This window comes from Dromiciops gliroides, chromosome 2 (genome assembly GCF_019393635.1).
Source record: "Dromiciops gliroides isolate mDroGli1 chromosome 2, mDroGli1.pri, whole genome shotgun sequence".
In the NCBI taxonomy this organism is placed as follows: Eukaryota; Metazoa; Chordata; class Mammalia; order Microbiotheria; family Microbiotheriidae; genus Dromiciops; species Dromiciops gliroides.
The window spans coordinates 574,790,428-574,811,255 of NC_057862.1; the positions used below are offsets into that span (position 1 = coordinate 574,790,428).

Genomic DNA, 20,828 nt, shown 5'->3' on the forward strand with positions numbered 1-20,828 from the left:
CCCTAGACCACTGAAATCATATGTCCAAACAAACAAACAAACAAAAAAATGAGTATACAGTCACCAGGATTGTGTCCCTGGCTGTCCATAAGGTAAAAACATTAATGAGATTTGAAAATATTAGTTTTGCAACTAATGTAAAAAATGCTGATAGAACAAATGACCTACGAGGAGGCTAAGTGCCTAGAGCTCTGGACTTGAAGTGAGGAAAAAAAACTGGGTTGAGCTATGGCCTGTGTGATCACAGGGCAAGCCACTTAACCTCTGTCTGCCTCAGTTTCTTCATCTGTAAATGGGGATAATAATAATAGGACCTGCCTCCCAGGGTGTTTGTAAAGATCAAATGCCTAACACATAATAGGCACTTAATAATTGCTTGTTAAGTCTAAAGGAGCTCATGAGCTTTTGGGGAGGGATAAAATATTTACACAGTTGAGAATACTTACAGTATGGGGGGGAAGGAAGGAATGAGAAGTAATAGCTGTATAGATCAGGAGAGACTGCCCCCCCCCCAGCTGAGTCTTGAAGTACAGCATTCTGAATGGCCAAGATGAGGAGAGAGTACATTCCAGGCACAGAGACAGGTTTTCTAAATGAACCAAGAGCTCAGATGGAATGTTGAGTTTGGAGAACAGCTATTAATCTGGTTAGTTTGGAATGAATAGTGTAGTAAGGTGAATAATGTACAGTAATCCTGAAGAGGGAGATTGGAACCAGAAAGATGCTTTAAAATACATGGTTTTTTAAAAAAAGGGGTTTTTTCCTCGCCTAGAGCAAAGTTTATTAAATTGTGGGTCTTGTAACTGAATGTTGGGGTCACAAAAAATTTGGAAACAGTAAAAGGTTATGTATACCTATTTTATATACCAGGGGTAGAATAAAAATTTCCTGGGCAAAAAGGGGTCACAAGTGCAAAAAGTTTAAGAAGCCCTGATGTAGAGCAAGCAAGGTCTTGTAACCTGAGGTCTGTGAACTTAAAAAAAAAACTGTTAAAATAAAATTTGTTTCTTTTTTAATCTTATGCATTTATTTTTAAAACATATTTTATTTATTTAATTTAGTTTTTATTTTGCAAATCAGTGTAGGTTAAGTGACTTGCCCAGGGTCACACCGTTAGTAGGTGTCAAGTGTCTGAGGCTGGATTTGAACTCAGGTCCTCCTGAATCCAGGACCAGTGCTTTATCCACTGTGCCACCTATCTGCTCCAAACATATTTTATTTAGATAATTTTATGTCAACAAATTTCTCCTTGAAACTCTCTTCACCCACCAGAGAACCATCCCATATTTTTAAAAATATATTTTAAAGGAAAAAAAAAGAAAAGGGGACAAAGAGAAAAAGCAATCAGTGAAATCAATCAGTGAATAAAAATAAATCTGAAAATATATGTAAATGTTCCACACATTTGAAACTCCTACTTCTGCAAAGGAGTGGGATAATGTCTTCTCATATCTCTTATTTTTGACCATGTTATGGCCTTAAAATTTTTCAATATTCTCTTTTCGTTGCTTGGAGGTAGTGGTGGTAGTGGTGGTATTTTTTTTTCATTTACCCTGTTATGGTCATTGCATATAGTCTTTCTGGACTGCTTACTTCACTACATCTGATCATGTAAGTCTTTCCATGCTTCTCTTTATTTATCATATTCATTGTTTCTTACAGCTCAGAACTATTCCATTCATTCATCTACTACAAATTATTTAGGTATTCCCCCACTCAATGGGAATCTACTTTGTTTCCAGTTTTTTGTTCAATGTCTTTCATTTGATATATTTACAAACATTCTTCTAATATCAAATCAATAAGTTTCACCTGACTGCCTAAGGGGTCCAGGATAGAAATGAGGTTGGGATGCCTCTTTCCTAAATACAACAGGCATCAACCATGGTGAGAAATACAGCATGGTGAAATCTATGCCTTCAGAAGATTATTTCTTTTAACTATGAGGGAAAGATTCTAGAATAGAGAAATAGGAGATGGACAAATTAGATAGTTATTTGAGTAGTCCAGGTGAGCAGGATTCAAAGCCTGGACTATGCTGGTGGCCTTAAAAATGTAAAAAAAAAAAAAAAAAAAGGAACAGGTAGCATATGAAAGATGTTGTAAAGGTGGTATTCCTAAGAACTGAAAAACATTGTATTTGAGAAGGTGTAAAAAGAGGGAAGAGGAAAAAATTAATCTCAAGTTACAAATTTGGATAACTAATAGGATGATGGTTTCTCAAGAGTTAGAAAAGTTCAGAAGAGGGAGGGATTTAGGGGAAAAATTGAAGAGTTCAGTTTGTGCCCCCAAGGCTTAGAACAGAGTCCAATAAGCTTAATAAATGTTTGTTGATAAATTGTTTTGGGACTTGTTGAATATGTGATGTTGGTATAGGGTTACCCAACAGGCAGTTAGAAAGCTGAAATTAGAGTTCAGAAGTGAAATTAGATCTGGATAGAGTAATTGCAAGTTGGGGAGAAAATAAAGAATAGGTTTAGGAATAACAAGAAAGAAAAAATGCCAGAACAGAAATGTATGACCATCAAAAGGAATTTCAGAGTTCAAGATCATGAAGTTCTGGGGTGGTTATATGACCATCTCTGTAGGTTTATGGTACATAGTAGGCATTTAATAAATACTTGTTTTATTTTTTGACAGAGTAAAGGTCATATGCATTGAGGAGATTAACTGAGAGGCCAGTGTGTTTACATGATCACAGTAATTTGACCAGCTACACTGATATCTAGAGAACTGAACTTAGAGGATTTAAGATTTAGCTCTGGAATGCCCCATCCTGGAGCCCCAGGGCTTGATTGGTGAGTGCCTTCAAGACTTATATCAGGCTGGGTGCTCTAGTAATGCTAGACTTTAATTCCCCACCTTCTTCTCACCAGTTGCCTTCCCACCAGTACAATACTCTCTATGCTCAGAAACCCATCCTCAGCTTTCTAGTTCTGAAATTCTAATGAACTCCACTACCAAAGGAAAAGGGATGTCAGTTGATTTCCTTATGGCTTCATTAACTATGCCGGTAAATTTCCTAATCATACTATCCATCCACGGTAATTACTCCTCCATATATGTTGTCTCTGCCTATTAGAATGTAAGCTCTTTGAGGGTAGGAACTATTCACTTTCGTGTTTTGATCTGTAGGGCTTAGCACAATGCTTAAAACATAGTATTTCCCCTTTTTTCCATGCATGCATACATTCATTCTTCATGCATGCAATTATTCATTCATTAAAAGAAACTAACATGAATATTAAATTTTCCCAAAGATAATAATAGGGTTTGGGTTAGAAGAGAAGTTTATTGGCCATGAGATGAACTCCTTACCTAGGAAAAAAAGGTAAATGACTTGGAATCCACTGAAAGAAAGAAAAAATGATCTCAACACAGATGAAGTGAACCTAAAATAATAATGGCATATTTATATAAAAGTTTAAAGCTTGTGAAGTGCTTAACAAATGATCTAATTTGATCCTTACAATATTTTATAAGGTGGGTGCTAGTCTAGCCCCTATTTTATAGATGAGAAAAGTGAGACAGAGGTTAAGTGACTTGTCCAGGGTTTTTAACTCAGATCTTTCTAAATCAAAATCCACCACCCTATCTACTATACCATTTTATTGCTAAATGTAGACACATTGCTGGGAGTAAAATGAAGGTCTTCAAGTGGCAATGGAGAACCCAATGACTCCTCATGGCTAAGCATGTCACAGTATTATAAAAGAAGAGACAACCTGTTCTAGAAAAGGTATCAAGGGATGAAGTATCTTCCAGAGAAAGCTAGATTTTAGCACCTGAAGATTATATAAATAAAAAGAAGAGCCCAGTCTTTAATCCCCTATTGGGTGGGTTTCTGACTTTCCAAACTTGAACTTCATGCTTTGGCTCTAATCACACCCTGGAATCCCCCTTGGTCCCTGGGGGCCTTCTCAGCCTGGAATCCATCATTCCCTGAGGCCTTCTCATCCTGGTGCATCCCTCTACTATGCCGACCCTCTTCACCTTCCTGCCACTGGCGAGGCCCATTTTGGGGAGAGGCCCAAACCTGTCAAGCATCATGCTGCTCCTGGCTGTACTTCTGACTTCCTGAGCTTCCACACTTGCCCCTAAAATGGACATCTTGCTCCCCCTCTCTGCTTGTTAGCCCCCTTTTGTGTATCATCTTCTCAAAATAATTACATTAGGAATACAGAAATACATTAACCTATATAAAGCTAAGATTACTGGGATTGTCTTTCTTTTTTTTCCTTTGGATTTGTAGCTCAAATGTTTAGCACAATGCTAGGCACCTAGTAAACAGTTAATAAATGAGTTTTGCCTTGTCTTCCCTCAGCCATTCATGCTAGAGTGGATGTTCCAGAAGGCACAGTGATGTAGGTGGCCAGAAGACAATAGCAACTGGGAAAGACTTGGGTTGAGCTGGATGGTAATAAAAATGTGGCAAGGTTTAGCAGAAGAGAGGTCTTTGCTGTGAGCAACAAGGACTCTGAATCTCTTGGCAGGGGGTGGACATTTGCTCAAAATAGGACAGGGAAAGTATTGATTGAGAGAGGATCTCATCCTATTGTGAAGGGAAGAGTGGCTGCCTGATACATTTCTACTCACTCACCTACCTCGATTTCATGGTGACAGAAGGCTAAGGAGATGTGGATTTGGTAGATAGGAATAGTCAGCAGTATGTGGTGATAGACAATGTCTGTACAATTGACAATGACAGCTTGAAGGGTGATGTGGCATGGGAGTTTTTATCACCAATCCCTTTGGAGAGGCATTAGAATAGTCATAGAAACTATCTTCTTCTCTGCTTAGTTTTTTGGTAAGGGACAACTTTCAAGAAATTATTATTCTACTTACAGAGGAACACTTTTGCAAATGGACTTGGTACTTTAAAATAACTTTTCTAAATAATGAGATCTCTTGTATTTGGAAATATAGAGTTTTGTTCTTCCAAATTTCATTTAGGAATACTTACTTAGCCAGAAAAATATCAGTTGTTTGAAAACTAAATATACTCATATCCACAATTAGTGTCTTTACATTGTTTTTAAACCAACTAGGAGAAATAGAACTTAGGCAAGAAGCCAGGTATGGTCACAGTACCAGGTTGCTAAATCTGAATTACTTGTTTCACAGGAAATTTTGCCTGCCTACCTACCAATCCTAGGTCTTGACAAGAATTTACTACCTTGTAGTGTAGACTTATGGATAAGTATTCATGACAAATGCCAATTAGAAAATCACTATGATACACAATGGTAGGTGGATCAGTTCTCAGAGCATGTTGAAGTCACTTTTGATTCATAACAGAAAGCCTTTATGATCCAAGCAGGAATATCCTCAGCAAAAGGCAAATGAAAGGTGAAAATCTGAAAAATCACATGATATCAGAGGCCAAAGGAACCTTAGGAGTCATCTAGTCCAACAGTATCTGACTGAGAATACCATCTACCATATTCTTTTTAAAAGTAATAAGGTCTTTTCTTAAAGACCACTAAAGGGGAATTTACTCCTTTTTTTTTTTTTTTTTTTTTTTTGGTGAGGCAATTGGGGTTAAGTGACTTGCTCAGGGTCACACAGCTAGTAAGTATCAAGTGTCTGAGCCCGGATTTGAACTCAGGTCCTCCTGACTCCAGGGCCAGTGCTCTATCCACTGCACCACCTAGCTGCCCCCCAGAATTTACTACTTCTTGAAGCAGACTATTTCTACTTCTGTATAGTTAGACTTGTTAGTAGGTTTTCTTTTTTCTTACATAAGACCAAAAAGTTTCCCTTTTTATAGCATTAACATCCAAGTTGTAGAAAGAAATAAAGCAAAGGTTATCCTCTTGTTCTAGACTTGGAACCAAGGGAGACTTGAATTCAATTCCCACTTCTTAAAAACTAATTGGAGGGGGCAGCTAGGTGGCACAGTGGATAAAGCACCGGCCCTGAATTCAGGTGAGCCTGAGTTCAAATCCGGCCTCAGACGCTTGATGCTTACTAGCTGTGTGACCCTGGGCAAGTCACTTAACCCTCATTGCCTGGCAAAGGAAAAAAAAAACAGAGAGAGAAACTAGCTCTGTGACCATGGGCAAGTCATTAAAGGCCTCTAAGATTAATTTCCTCATCTATAAAAATGGGAATAATAAAACCTATAGAACCCAACTCACATAACTATTATTAGGTTAATATATGATTTATATATATATATATATATATATATTTTTGTCTTTCATTCTTGAAGAGGACCAAAATGACATCACTATGTTAGAGTCAAGTTACAAGTGTCTGACTGTCATTGATCAGACCAATATAAGCTCAGAATGTTCTACCACAAGTCAGGAACAAATAATCCATGTGAACATTGAGGTTGGATTCCCTAAATTTGCACATCTCTCATTTCTTTTGAGCTACTTCAATTCCACTTTGCTCATAGAGCACAACACCTTCTCTGATGAGTGCACACTATGCTGGGTGGTCCTTTGCCAGTGTCTCCCATGTTATGCAATCAATTCCAAAGTTCTTAGGGACCCTGAGAGTGTCCTTATATCATCTTTTTTCTGACCACCATGTGAGCACTTGCCTTCTATGAGTTTTCCATAAAATATTCTTTTAGGTAAGTGTATGTTTAGCATTTGAACAGCATGGACAGTTCATCAGAGTTGCACTCTCTCCAGTAAAAAGCATCTCATATTACTATATGGAAGCCATTTCATTTATTCCTCAAATATCTTTCAATACTAGAGCAGCTAAGTGTCTCAGAAGATAGAGTACTGAGCCCAGATTGAGGCGGACTTATTTTCCTGAGTTCAAATCTACCCTTAGACACTTACTAGTTGTGTGACCCTGAGTAAATCACTTAACCCTGTTTGCCTCAATTTCATCATTTGTAAAATGATCTGGAAAAAATGGCAAACCACTCCTGTATCTTTGCCAAGAAAATTCTTGATGAGGCCATCAAGAGTCAGAAAGGACTGAAAAACAACTCTAAACAACAGTCCTTAAGTACTACAGAACCACAGTTTCTGAGTTGGAAGAGACCTCAGAGGTCGTCTAGTTTAACCCATTCCTGAAAAGAATCCCCTCTACAATACACCTAAGAAGTAGTCATACCCATCTTTCTTTATAACTCAATTCAATCCAAATCAATTTGTTTTGTTTTGTTTTGTTTTGTTTTGTTTTTTTGGGGGGTGAGGCAATCAGGGTTAAGTGACTTGCCCAGGGTCACACAGCTAGTAAGTGTCAAGTGTCTGAGGCTGGATTTGAACTCAGGTCCTCCTGACTCCAGAGCCAGTACTCTATTCATTGCACCCCCTAGCTGCCCCATAATCCAAATCAATTTTACAACTTTTACTACATATAATTTCCAAGGTCAAAGGTATCTTGGCATACCGCAGAGAGCTACTTGTTGGGAATAACAATAGCTAGTATCCATATAGCACTTTAAGGTTGTGACTAAATGTTTTATGTATACTCATTTGATAGCCCTATGAAGTAGGTGTTCTTATTATCCCCATTTTACACATGAGAAAACTGAGGTAAGGAGATGTTGTGACATGTGCAAGATATAACACAACTGGTGTCTGAGTTGAGACTCCAAGTCCTCCTGATTCCAAGGTGTTCTATACAATGTGCCACTTAATTGCTTCAAATGTAGAGTCGATGACTTGTGTCCAGTTGCTGCCTCCAACATATACTGACAGTGAATAAGCCATTTATTAGGCTGAGTACCCCAGGTAACTTTGAGTTGCAGGGTACTTTAAAATGCTATATAAATGTTGTTATTTTTGTTATGTTGCATTGGTAGAGGGAAATTCCTCAATCATTGCTCCCTATAGCAATGGAAACAGAGGTTCTTTTCTTTTTTTTTTAAATGTGCATAAAAGAGTACTAAATAGTTTAATTTATTAATTCTTCAGTATGAGGAAAAAGGAAACCAGAATAGGTTCATTAAATTAATTACACCCGATCACAGTTTTAATAGCTAATTCAACATATTCACATAGGAATACTGTCTTTTTTTTTGGATCAATTAAAATAAGTGACTTTCATAAATGCAATTTACCTTTGACATTTCTGGTAAGACTGGGCAGACACCAGGATACATATACCATACACTCATACCCCACCTTCTTATACATACCCCCAGTTTGTTACAAATACACGCATGCATGCATGCATGCATTCATACAACAATTTTAAGTGAATAAATCATTTTGACTATTATACATACCTAAATTAAGTACAAAGGACATATGAAGGAAGATGCTGTTTGCATCCAGAAAAAGAAGCGATAACTAGAAATATGTGTAGAATGATGTCTCTCTCTCTCTCTGTATATACATGTATATGCACACATATATGCATATTTACATGAATACATGCATATATACCCATCCCTATCCCTATCCCTATACATATATATGTATATACACATATTTGTGTTTGATATGGTATCCACCTCTAGAGTAAGGGAGGAAGGGAAAAAAAGAAATTTCTATGATAACTTTATTATATTTTAAAAGGAAGAGCAAGTTGCACATAATGAATTTGCTGTTTCATGTATAATCATATTTTTTATTATACTGTGTTATGGAAATGCTTGTTTTATTCCATAAACTAAAAATAAAATAAATAAAACCAAACAAAATAAGTATCTGCTAAATACAAGGTGCCATGCTAGATGCTTTGAAGATAAGAAAACAAATAAGATATAGTCAGGAATGTAATAGAGATAAGACACTGTACCCCTCCCTCCTCCAAAACAATGTTAATACAAATTAAAATATGATAAGTATATAGAAGTATAAACACAGTGGTATAAGTTCAATTCTTTTTATTTGTTTGTTTGTTTGTTTTGTGGAGCAATGAGGGTTAAATAACTTGCCTAGGGCCACACAGCTAGTGAGTGTCTAGTGTCTGAGGCCTGATTTGAACTCAGGTCTGCCTGAATCCAGGGTTGTTGCTTTTATCCACTGCACCACCTAGCTGCCCCTATAAGTTCAATTTTTAACAAATTTATTCAAATAATATGATTTATCACACCAACTTTTCAAATTAAATTGAGAGTGCAAAAGAAATGCTACTTTCCCTCTGACCACATGCTGCAGAAATTAGTCAAGTTCATAGGTATCAATGGAACAAAAAATTCCTTTTTGTTTTGGCGGAGATTTTTTGTGGAAACTAAGAATATATTGCTACATTAGGTTGGTTTCAGTGACACTTAGAATTCTGGAGGAAATCTTGTAGCATGTCTAGATAGTTTGTTGAATGCCCATTTGTCAGGTTCTCTTGAACAAGAAGAAGTGAGGATGCCTTGTTAGAAGTAATTTACTTTTAAATGTCTAAAAAGAACACAGCTGGTGTCAGATTCTAGCCCTGACTAATTTATAGTTCATGAGCAAGCAGTTAATAACTGCCCAAATGACCTACAATAATGTAGTATGAAAACACTACCCTTGACCTCTGAGAAGTGCAGGCACATTTTCAAGGCTCAAGTTTTCTTTGTGACTGTATTTTGTAGCTCCCTTGCTTTGTTACCCTGGGACACAAAAGGAGAAACAAATGAAAACTTTAAACAAACCGAGGTGTTATTTTTTTTTTAATTTAATAGGTTTTATTAGCTTCTCAAGGATGGAATTTAAAAGACTTAGTACGCTTATCTTCCCATTTTAATATCTTAACACCTGATTTTGGATGTCTGGAATTAGTTTAGAAAAACTCCTGAGAGGGAGTATTCACCAGTAATGGGCTTTGTTTAAAGGATTGGAAGGAAATCATAAAATCATTTTAACTTACCAGCCTCATTCAAGACTCCTGCAATTAGGTTGCAGGAGTGATGCTGCTATGGCTGCTGTTGTTCTTGAAATTGTAAAGTCAAAGCAAAAGGAAGCTTAAATGTATTTATTTACTCAGAGATTCAGATGCATGGCATTGGTAAGCAGTACAGGATGTCTTTCAACACTGGTACTATGCTTCACTGTTGTGATGAATTTGCTTGTTACAAGAGCAGCAAGTTAAAAGGTTTAAAAGAAAGGGAATTTTGGAACCATTCTGCAAGGTGGCATGAATTAGCATGGCCTATTTTTAGTCCCTGGTTTCTTCAGAGGCTACATCAATGTTATAGCTGTGAGGAGAATTTATAGGAACAACAGGGAACCTTACTGTCGATTGGTAGGTGAAGTTTATTGACCTAAAATTCCATTCTTGGCTGACCAGCAACTGAGGAGACAACACATGGTACCTTCCTCACTAACTCTTTAAAGAGAGAGAAAGAGAAAGATATCCCAGGGTGTAAACTCCCTTAAAATAGGGGCATACGACATCCATCATCTTTTCAACTACAAAACCAGATCTTTTCATTGAATATCATTCTCTGACTTACAGGTCAGATGGGGGACGTGTGGAAGCTCACAGAGGGAAGCCATCCACAGGTTCATATGCAGTAGGGGAATTTCCTCCCTCAGGAACAAACTTCACATACTTCTGCCCTGTCATGACATTCCAGTCTCACAGCATGCAGGGGATTTTAGGGACCCTACATAGCTCCTGACTGAGTCTACAAGAAGTGATGTTGTACACAGTTCCTATGCATAGGAAACATAAACTACCAGCTACTGAGTCAATGATACTCTGCTTATAATGTCTTGTCCGCCCTCCTGCCCTTGTCATCCTCTAACCTATGCAGCTGTAACCACTTAGCCCCCGCCTGTGGGTAAAATCCCAGTCCAGACATTGTGACCAATCCCATTCCTGGTTAGAAAGAATTTAAGCAGTTCTATCCTCACCATCAAGTCAACCATCCTTTTAGTCCTGTTCAAACCTTGTTCCTAAATTGTAAACTGATCTTTTTCCGGGCTACACCTTGTCCCCATGTCCAAGGTAAGGGCTTCTATCCCAAATCCAGTAACATCTTTATCTCCATAGAAATGCAGAATTTCAGATTTGGAAGGGACCTTTCCATTCTTAAATAAAAGTCCCTATAAAACATTTTCAATAAGTGATCATTCTGATTTTTCTTGGAAGCCTACATTGAGGGAGATCCTGCTATCCACTATGGGATCATTTTGTGTTGTATTCCCCTCTCCCCCTCCCCATGTCATCCCTCCCCCCACAACAAGCCTTTTCCACTTCTATTTATCGCTCCTAATTCTGGCAACTTGGCCAAACAAGTCTAAATTGGCTCCTATATGACAGTGCTTCAAATCCTTGGATTCCTATTTTTTGTTTTTATATCTTCTCTGTTAGTTAAACATGCTGAAAGCCTTTAGACCTTTTGGCATCCTGGTAGCCCTTCTACTAATACTTTCTAGACTCTCAATGTCCTTCATAGAAAGTTTTGTGCCAGGTTAAATATGGTACTTCAGATATGGTCTGACCAGGGAAGAGTAAAGCAGGTTTCTCATAGTCCTTGTTCTGGGTACCATGGGGTGTTTGATATACATGGATTGGGTTTTGGTTTTGGTTTTGTTAATATCTCACTATCTTGTTTGATGTTTACTACTAAGTATTCAGTTCACTCAGATTTTTAATATTTTGAATTTTAAAAAAATATTTGAACTGCCATTTCACCATGACTTCTTCATCTTGTAACTTATGAAACTGATTTTTAAAATTTCAATTGTCATACTTAACACTTACCTATATTAAATTTCTACATATACAATCTTCCTAACATCTTAGCTTGTTAACATATTTTTAGATTTGGACTTTGTTAGCTAAAACATTAGCTATACTTCCCAGACATGAATACTTTTATCTGAGACAGAAATTCAAGCACTGCTCTTTGGAGTGTTCTTCCAGAGACCTTTCCCCAACTTCACATGCCTCAGTCATAATTACTTTATCAGCTCAGTGATTCAACCACTTCCAAATACACATTTTTCAGTCTATGTTTCTCCATCTTTTCTAAAAGGATAACTCAAGGGGCGCCTAGGTGGTGCAGTGGATAGAGCACTGGCCCTGGAGTCAGGAGCACCTGAGTTCCAATCAGGCCTCAGACACTTAACATTTATTAGCTGTGTGACCCTGGGCAAGTCACTTAACCCCAATTGCCTCACTAAAAAAAATAAAAATAAAAATAAAAGGATAACTCAAGAGACTTGGTCAAATCCATTGCCAAAATTTAGTTTTATTCTATTTAACCATTTGTCCTGGTCTATCTGTCTAGCACTCCTGTCAGATTAGAAACCTAAGCTAGTTTGACATGTTCTCTACTGATGGAACTATCTTCGTGATCATTGCTTCCTGTTTAACTATTCACCAATTGAAACATTTTGGAATTGCACAAGGAATTAAAGTTTAATTGCACTTTCCAAATGCAATTCCCCATTCTGCATATGTGGCCCCATTCTTGTTTTGCACAATATTTTCAATATCAACAGTAATTTAGCAATCACATCAGCCATTCTTTTTGGTACCCTAGGATATGCTTTTCTTGGGTCTATGACTGGAACTCATCAAAGGTGCTCTGTTATTCTTGCTAGACTTATCTTGGGTTTCAACTCTATACTGGTCATATTGTTCTGTCTTTTCCAGTCCAAAATTCATTTTTCATGGCAGTGAAACACACAGACACAGACACACACACACACACACACACACACACACACACAAAGAGGGGAGGGGTAGTTCTTTATTCTCTCCATTGTCATTTACCATTGTTTTATTCTCTGTGCCTAAATTATACTTTGTTCTTTGCCTAGTACCATTAGTTCCTCTAAGAATGGAGCCCTGTTTCTCACTCACATCAATGCTTCAAGGAACTACAGCTGGTCTCTGAAAAAGAGTCCTTTTGGTTATGTCTCTGTTCCCTGCTGCTGACCTCCCTTTCACTAGCTGCCTGTCTTCTTGGTTGGCTACCTATTGCCTGCTGTCATCACCTTCCATGAAAATACCCTGCATACCACCTGCCTATCTTGTACTCCTAGACATCCTTGGCATTTTTATTGCCTGCTGCATTGACCTCTTCCAGTTTCCTACACACAGTTCTTTTCTATTCAGGCTCATCTTACCACCTAGTGAATCAGATTTATGATGCTTGCTATCTGACATAGATCATGGCATGAGTGAGCTAAAAATTTTGGAGGTTTTCTTTCCTCTAATAGTGACTGGTGCCCACTCATTCTCTTACTTTTGAAGGAAATTTAGAGTTCAGTATTTTGTAGTTACACTAGAAGCACATTTAGTGAAGACCCTGTGATCCAAATCATAATTTGAGCCATTTCCCTAAAAAATCCCTCGATATTGTGCTTTACAAAGACAGGTTAACCCACAATTATTGGTTCTAAGCAGTTTTTCATAGAAGTGATAATAATGGAGAAATGACACAGTTATTTTCTTTCTTTCTTTCCTTCCTTCTTTCTTTCTTTCTTTCTTTCTTTCTTTCTTTCTTTCTTTCTTTCTTTCTTTCTTTCTTTTTCTTTTTTGCAAGGCAGTGAGGGTTAAGTGACTTGCCCAGGGTCATACAGCTAGTAAATGTCAATTGTCTGAGGCCAGATTTGAACTCAGGTCCTCTTGAATCCAGGGCTGGTGCTCCATCCACTGCATCACATAGCTGCCCCCAATTTATTGATTTTTAAAATGATGATTATACTAGTACCTCCAGCACTAATTCACAAGGTTGTTGAGGTAAAAGAGCAAAAGCTTTGTAATACTATTTCTAAACTTAAAAGCACAATTTCAAAGTCAGTTTTCATCATATTTATTGTTAACTAAGGTCAACACATTCAGTAGTAAACCAAATTAAACCAAGACAAAAAGACAAAACAAAAACAAAAGCCAACCCTTGGCAAACACATGGATAGCCTTTTGATATTTCCTGTAGGACTAGAATTGATTTTGTGGTTTGTAATGATGTCCCTGAAAGAATATTGAAATTGGGCTACTGATAACTAAAAAGTACAGTTGACAGCCATTACCAAGTAGAGATATTCTCTTTCATCTCGTTTACATGACTTAGCTACATTTTGTGCAATTAAGGATAAAAAGGTACTTTCCTAGTTACCTTTCATATTTGTTGAGGTTAGGCTTACATAAGTGTTGGAGTAAATTCAGAGCTCCCTGCTTTGTCCAGACTACATTCCCATGAAGAAATGCACTGAGACTGGTGGGCTTGGCTGGAATGGCCTAAGATAAACAGGCAAGGAAGCCATATTTTGTTCAAAATGGAAGATAAGTCATCATTAATGATAACTATCATTTCATTGTATGGGAATTCAGGGGAGGATATCGCCTTAAGACTGCCCAATGCTATAGACCCTTTTCTTAAAAGGCCTTCCCCAAATAGACTCACATAAAAAACAAAGGAATATCTGAATCAGATTTTGTGTTTGTATAATAAGAGGGGCAGAGACTCAAAACATTTTGTTCTAGAAGCAGTTTCTTTTTTAAATTTCACTCTCTGGAATATTATCTACATTGCCAAAGAAGATACATATGAGATAAAGAATATTGTTGTTCATTTATTCAGTTCTATCCAACTCTTTGTGACTCCATGGAACAAAATGCACCCCTACTATCTCCCAAAGTCTGCTCAAGCTCATGTTTGTTGCTTCCATTACACTATTCATCTCATGCTCTGTTATGCCCTTCTCCTTTTGCTTTTACTCTTTTGCAGCATTAGTTTTTTATTTTTTCAATTAGTCCCATCTTCTCCTTAGGCAAAGTATTTAAGTATAAGCTTCAATATTTGTCCTTACAATGAGGAGTCTGAGTTATTTGATTGATTTGACCTTCTTGCTGTTGTTAAGGGCTAAAATTCTAGCTAGTCTGTCTAAAATATTTAATGAGTGGTCGCCAATAAATTATAAGCTTTAGCAAGAGTTAGACTTTTAAGCATTTATTAAGGAGAATAAGAATTTGGTAAAGAGAGAGAAAGGCCTAGATTCCTATCTATTAAAGGGAGAGCACATTTCTAGCTCCGCTCTCCACCCGAGTCCAGAGGAAAGACCGCGTGAGACTGAGCGCCAGTCCCTTCCTCCTCCCACTAGCCTGCGTCACTTCCTGACTCCTGGTCTTGCCCTCAAAGACCTTCGCTTCATGGGCAGAACTCTTCTACAGTAAGTCTCCAGCAGGTGGCGTCATTCCAATCGTTACACTGTCCAAGGGACTCTCAACAGTCTTCTTCAGCACCACAATTCAAAAGTGTCAATTCTGTTCTTCTCAGTTTTCCTTATATTCCAATTCTCACAGCCATTGATTCTAACCAGGGAAAAAGCATAGCGTTGACTATATAGATCTTTGTTGACAAGGCAATGTCTCAACTTTTTAGTATGGTATCCAAATTTGCCATAGCTTTCCTTTCAAGGAGCAAATGTCTTTTAATATCATGGTTGCAGTCACTATTTACAATAATCTTTGACCCCAAGAATATTTGTGCTGCTTCCATTTCTGTCCCCTGTATTTGCCAGGAAGTTATTGGACCAGTTGGCTTGAACTTAGTGGGGGTTTTTTTTTGGCCATTGTTTGTTTTTTTGTTTTTTAATGTTCAGCTTCTATTCTGCTATCTTATTTCATCCTCATCAAGAATCTTCTTAATTCTTCTTTACTTTCTGTCAGCAGAGTGATACTGTCTGCATATCCAAGATTGTTGTTATTTTTTTCACAAACTTAATTCTGGCTTTTGATTTATCTAGCCTTTCCTTTCCCAATATTAAATCAATTAGTCGTTCCATGTTTGCTTCTAACTGTTTCTTGAGCCTCATTTAGGTTACTCAGGAGACAACTGAATGAATAGATAAAACATGTCCACTTATAAATTAGTTATATTGTACAAAGTAATAAATGGCTCCTAAGGATACTGCTAAGAACATGAACTTACATAACAATGGCTTTGAAGATAAAGATAATTTATTTTTCCAAGATGCTGTGAAATTTATGAATTCTCTTGCTTGCTTTCTTCCTTTTTCTGCCTGAAAGAGACTAACAATCGTATTCATCATTTGACTAACTAAATGAGTGGTGTCTAGTTTCTGGGCTGTGGACTACAACTGATGTGGAAAATTTTTCTGGTCCCCCTTTTGGTCATTCCCATTCACTTCGTGTGTTGTCTCCTACTCTTTGCCTGCCTCTTTGCTTTGCCTTTTTAATACAGAGGATCTGAGTTATTTATGAGTCTGAAAAAAGAAAGCCTCTTTCATGCTATTCTTGTAAAAAAAAAAAGATGGATGGGTGTTCACTTCAACAACACATATACTAAAATTGGAATGATACTGAGAAGATTAGCATGACCTCTGCGCAAGGATGACACACAAATTTGTGAAGTGTTCCATATATTTATGACACAAATATGGTGTTGATACCTAAACTAAGCAGAGACAAAACAAAGAAAGAAAATTACAGACCAATTTCCCTAATGAATATCGATGCAAGTATCTTAAATAAAATATTAGCAAGGAGATTATAGCAAGTAATCACCAGGATAATACACTATGACCAGGTGGGATTTATACCAGGAATGCAGGGCTGGTTCAACATTAGAAAAACTATTAATATAATCAACCACATTAATAACAAAAGTAACAAAAATAATATGATTATCCCAATAGATGCAGAGAAAGCATTTGACAAAATACAACACTCATTCCTATTAAAAACACTAGAGAACATAAGAATAGGTGGAGCTTTCCTTAAAATAATAAGCAGTATCTACCTAAAACCATCAGCAAATATATGTAACAGGGAAAAGTTAGAGGTATTTCCTATAAGATTAGGGGTGAAACAGGGATGTCCATTATCACTTTTGTTAGTTAATATTTTACTAGAAATGTTAACTGTAGCAATAAGAGGAGAAAAGGGAATTAGGATATGCAAGGAGGAAACAAAATTTTCACTCTTTGCAGATGATATGATGTTATACTTAGAGAATCCTAAAGAATCAACTAAAAAACTGCTTGAAAAAATTAACAACTTTAGCAAACTTGGAGGATATAAAATAAACCCACATAAATCATTAGCATTTCTATATATGACTGACAAAGCTCAGCAGCAAGAGATAGAAAGAGAAATTCCATTTAAAGTAATGGTAGACAAAATGAAATAATTGGGAGTCTACCTGCCAAGACAAACTAAGGAATTCTGAACACAATTACAAAACACTTTTCATGCAAATAAAATAAGATCTAAGTGATTGGAAAAATATCAATTTCCCATGGATAGGCCAAGCTAATATAATAAAAAAGACAATTCTACCTAAATTAATTTACTTATTCAGTGCCATACCAATCAGACTACCTAAAAATTATTTTATAGAGTTAGAAAAAAATAATAATAAAATTAATCTGGAAAAACAAAAAAGTCAAGAATATCAAGGGAACTAATGGAAAAAAATGCACAGGAAGGTGGGCTAGCCATACCAAATTTGAAGCTATACTACAAAGTGGCAGTCATCAAAATTTATTGGTAATGGCTAAGAAATAGAGTGCTGGATCAATGGAATAAGTCAGGCACAGGAGACACAATAGTAATTACTAAACTATAGTAATACTATAATAATTACTATAGTAATTTGATAAACCTAAATATTCTAGCTTCTTGGACAGGAACTCAATATTTGACAAAACTTCTGGGAAAACTGGAAAATAGTATGGTAGAAACTCGACATAGCCCAACATCTTACACCTTATACAAAATAAGGTCAAAATGTGTTCAAGATTTGAACATAAAGGGTGATACCATAGGTAAATTAGGATAGGAAGGAATAGTTTACCTCTCAGATCTATGGAGACAATATTATGAAGTGCAAGATGGAAGACTTTGATTACATTAAATTAAAAAGGTTTTGTACAAACAGAAGCAATGCAGCTAAAATTAGAAGGGAGGCAGAAAACTGGGAAATAATTTTTACAACCAGCATTTCTGACAAAGGCCTCATTTCTAAAATATATAGGGAACTAAATTATAAGAATCTAAGTCATTCCCCAATTGAGAAATAGTCAAAGGATATGAACAGGCAGTTTTCTGATGAAGAAGTCAAAGCTATCTATTGTCATATGAGAAAATGCTCTAAATCACTATTGATCAGAGAAATGCAAATTAATACAACTCTGAAGTACTACCTCAGACCTATCAGATTGGCTAATATGACAAAAAAAGGAAAATAATAAATGTTGGAGCAGCTGTGAAAAAATTGGAACACTAATGCATTGTTGGTGAAGCTGTGAACTGATCCAACCATTCTGGAGAGCAATTTGGAACTCTGCCCAAAGGGTTATGGGAATATTCATACCCTTTGACCCAGTGGTACCACTGATAGGTCTGTATCCCAAAGAGACCACAGAAAAGGGAAAAGGACCCACACGTACAAAAATATTTATAGCACTTCTCTTTGTGGTGGCAAAGAATTGGAAATCGAGGGAATGCCCATCAACTGGGGAATGGCTAAATAAGTTGTGGTATGTAAATGTAATGGAATACTATTGTGCTGTAAGAAACGATAAGCAGGGGGGCAGCTAGATGGCGCAGTGGTAAAGCACCAGCCCTGGATTCAGGAGTACCTGAGTTCAAATCCGGCCTCAGACACTTGACACTTACTAGCTGTGTGACCCTGGGCAAGTCACTTAACCCTCATTGCCCTGCAAAAAAAAAAAAAACAAATTTAATTTTAAAAAAAGAAATGATAAGCAGGAGGAGTTCAGAGAAACCTGGAAGGGCTTACATGAACTGATGCTGACTGAGAGGAGCAGAACCAGGAGAAGATTGTACACAATGACAGCAACATTGTGTGATAAACAATGGGGATAGACTTGGCTCTTCTCATCAGTGCAATGATCCAAAACAGTTTTAAAGAACTCATGCTAGAAAATGTTCTCAACATCCAGAAAAAAAAAAACTGTGAATTATGAATGCAGATCGAACCCTACTGTTTCTACTTTTGGAATGTTTCTTTTCCTTCTTTTTTTAGGTTTTTCCCTCGTTCTCTGATTCTTCTTTCACAAGATGACTGATGTAGAAATATGTTTAATGTGATTGTACATATACAATCTATATCAGACTGCTTTCCATCTTGGGGAGGAAGGAGGGAATGGAGGGTGGGGAAAAATTGGAACTAAAAATCCTGTGAAAACAAACAAAAAGATGGATGAATGTGGGCTAGATAATAGTAAAATGAAGTGATTGCAGAATTAGCTGAATGGCTGTACCCACAGAATAGTCATTAGTGGCTCAATGTCAACCTGAAAGGAAGTGTCTTAGTGAGTGGCCTTAGGATTTGCATTTGGCCTTGTATTCTTTAGGGTTCTGATCACTGACTTGGATAAAAGTATACATGACATGATTGTCAAGTTTGCAGATGACACGCAAGCCGAGAGGGACAGCTAATCTACTAGAGGAGTAAGGATTCAAAAAACATCTTGACAGATTTTAATATTGTGTCAAATATAATAAAATGAAATGCAACAGGGAGAAATGTAAAGCCTTATATGGTATGTTAAAAATACAACATGGTGTTGATATACTTTTACAGGAGTTTGGAAAAAAAAAGATGAGAGAATCCAAATGCAAGGAATATATTTCAAGATCAATGAAGAAAAGAAACATCTCATATAGACCAAAATATTTACTACAGCACTTTTTGTAGTATCAAAGAGCTATAAACAAACTAGATTCCCATTGACTAGGGGAATGGCTAAGGAGGTTTTGGCACACGAATGTAAAGGAAAATTATTGTGCCATGATAAACGATGAAAATGTTATATGGAAAAGAATGTTTTCTTTCTTTTTTTTGGGGGGGGAGGCAGTAGAGTACATTGGATGATATGGCATCTGAGTCCCTTGCAAACACAGAAAGACAGTAGTAATTCTGTGAAAGATCAGATAATGGCAGCAAACAAGAGCAACAATCTTCTTTAAACCTAAAAGATTAAAGGATAGGTTGAAATTTATGTTAGAATATGCCTTGTAATTCAGTTATATGTACAGCCACACATAGTCATGTACATATATATGTATATAGGTACATACATACACATATGTGTACATACATGTGAACAAACACAAACTTCTATCTAAATTTTCTTGTAGCTCTCCTGACTCTTTTTTCCCATAAGTCTTGCTAACAAAGCCTATGGAGACAAAAGCAAAATACAACAGAAGAATAAATATGCTCAAATTCCTATTTAGCCAGCTAATGTCACTGAAAAGTGAGCTTCGTTTATTCAGTGTGTGAAGGATCTGTGATTTCTTTGATACTGGAACTTTCTCCAAGATCATAAACTTCTCTGTCTTGGGAAATTTTGAAGTTACCTGAGGCTCAGAGAATGTGATTTACTGGTGGTCTGGGGTCACATAGTTATGACATATAATCATGTCAGAGTTGAGACATGAACCTAAGTCTTCCTGACTCCAACTTGAACCTTCTATCCACCATACCACACCACATCTCATAGAGAACTTCATCATAAAAATATTAACCAGTCATACAAGTATTTATTGAGCACATACTATTTGTCCCACATCAGAGTCAGAAAGAACTGAGGTGAAGTTCTGTCTCAGAATTTACTAGCTAAATCTCTTTATTTCAATTTCCTCATCTGTAAAATGAGGATTTAATGCCTGCTCAGATCCCTTCCAGTTCTAAACTTATGGTACTATGATAATAAGTTCTAGGTACAATAATCATCTATATAGTTAATCTGTCATATAGAATTTATTAAGCACCTACTATGTGCCAGGCACTATGAGAGTTTCAAAGAAAGGCAAACAGCCCCTGCTTTCAAGAAGCTCACAGAACATTGAGACCATGTTGTTTAATACAACAATCCTATGAGGCAAGTAGTATGGCTATAGTTGTTTTAATTTTTTAGATGAGGGAACTGAGGATCAGGGATAAAGAGACTCACCTATGGCCAAGTAGCTAAGAA

General features: G+C 36.8%; 1 non-coding gene across 1 annotated transcript; it reads left to right on the forward strand.

The window, feature by feature from the left end:
- The first annotated feature begins 16,140 nt into the window (after positions 1-16,140).
- LOC122744821 lies at positions 16,141-16,247 on the forward strand. The gene has a single exon (XR_006355164.1). It is a non-coding gene; the product is annotated as a U6 spliceosomal RNA (small nuclear RNA).
- Positions 16,248-20,828: the final 4,581 nt, after the last annotated feature.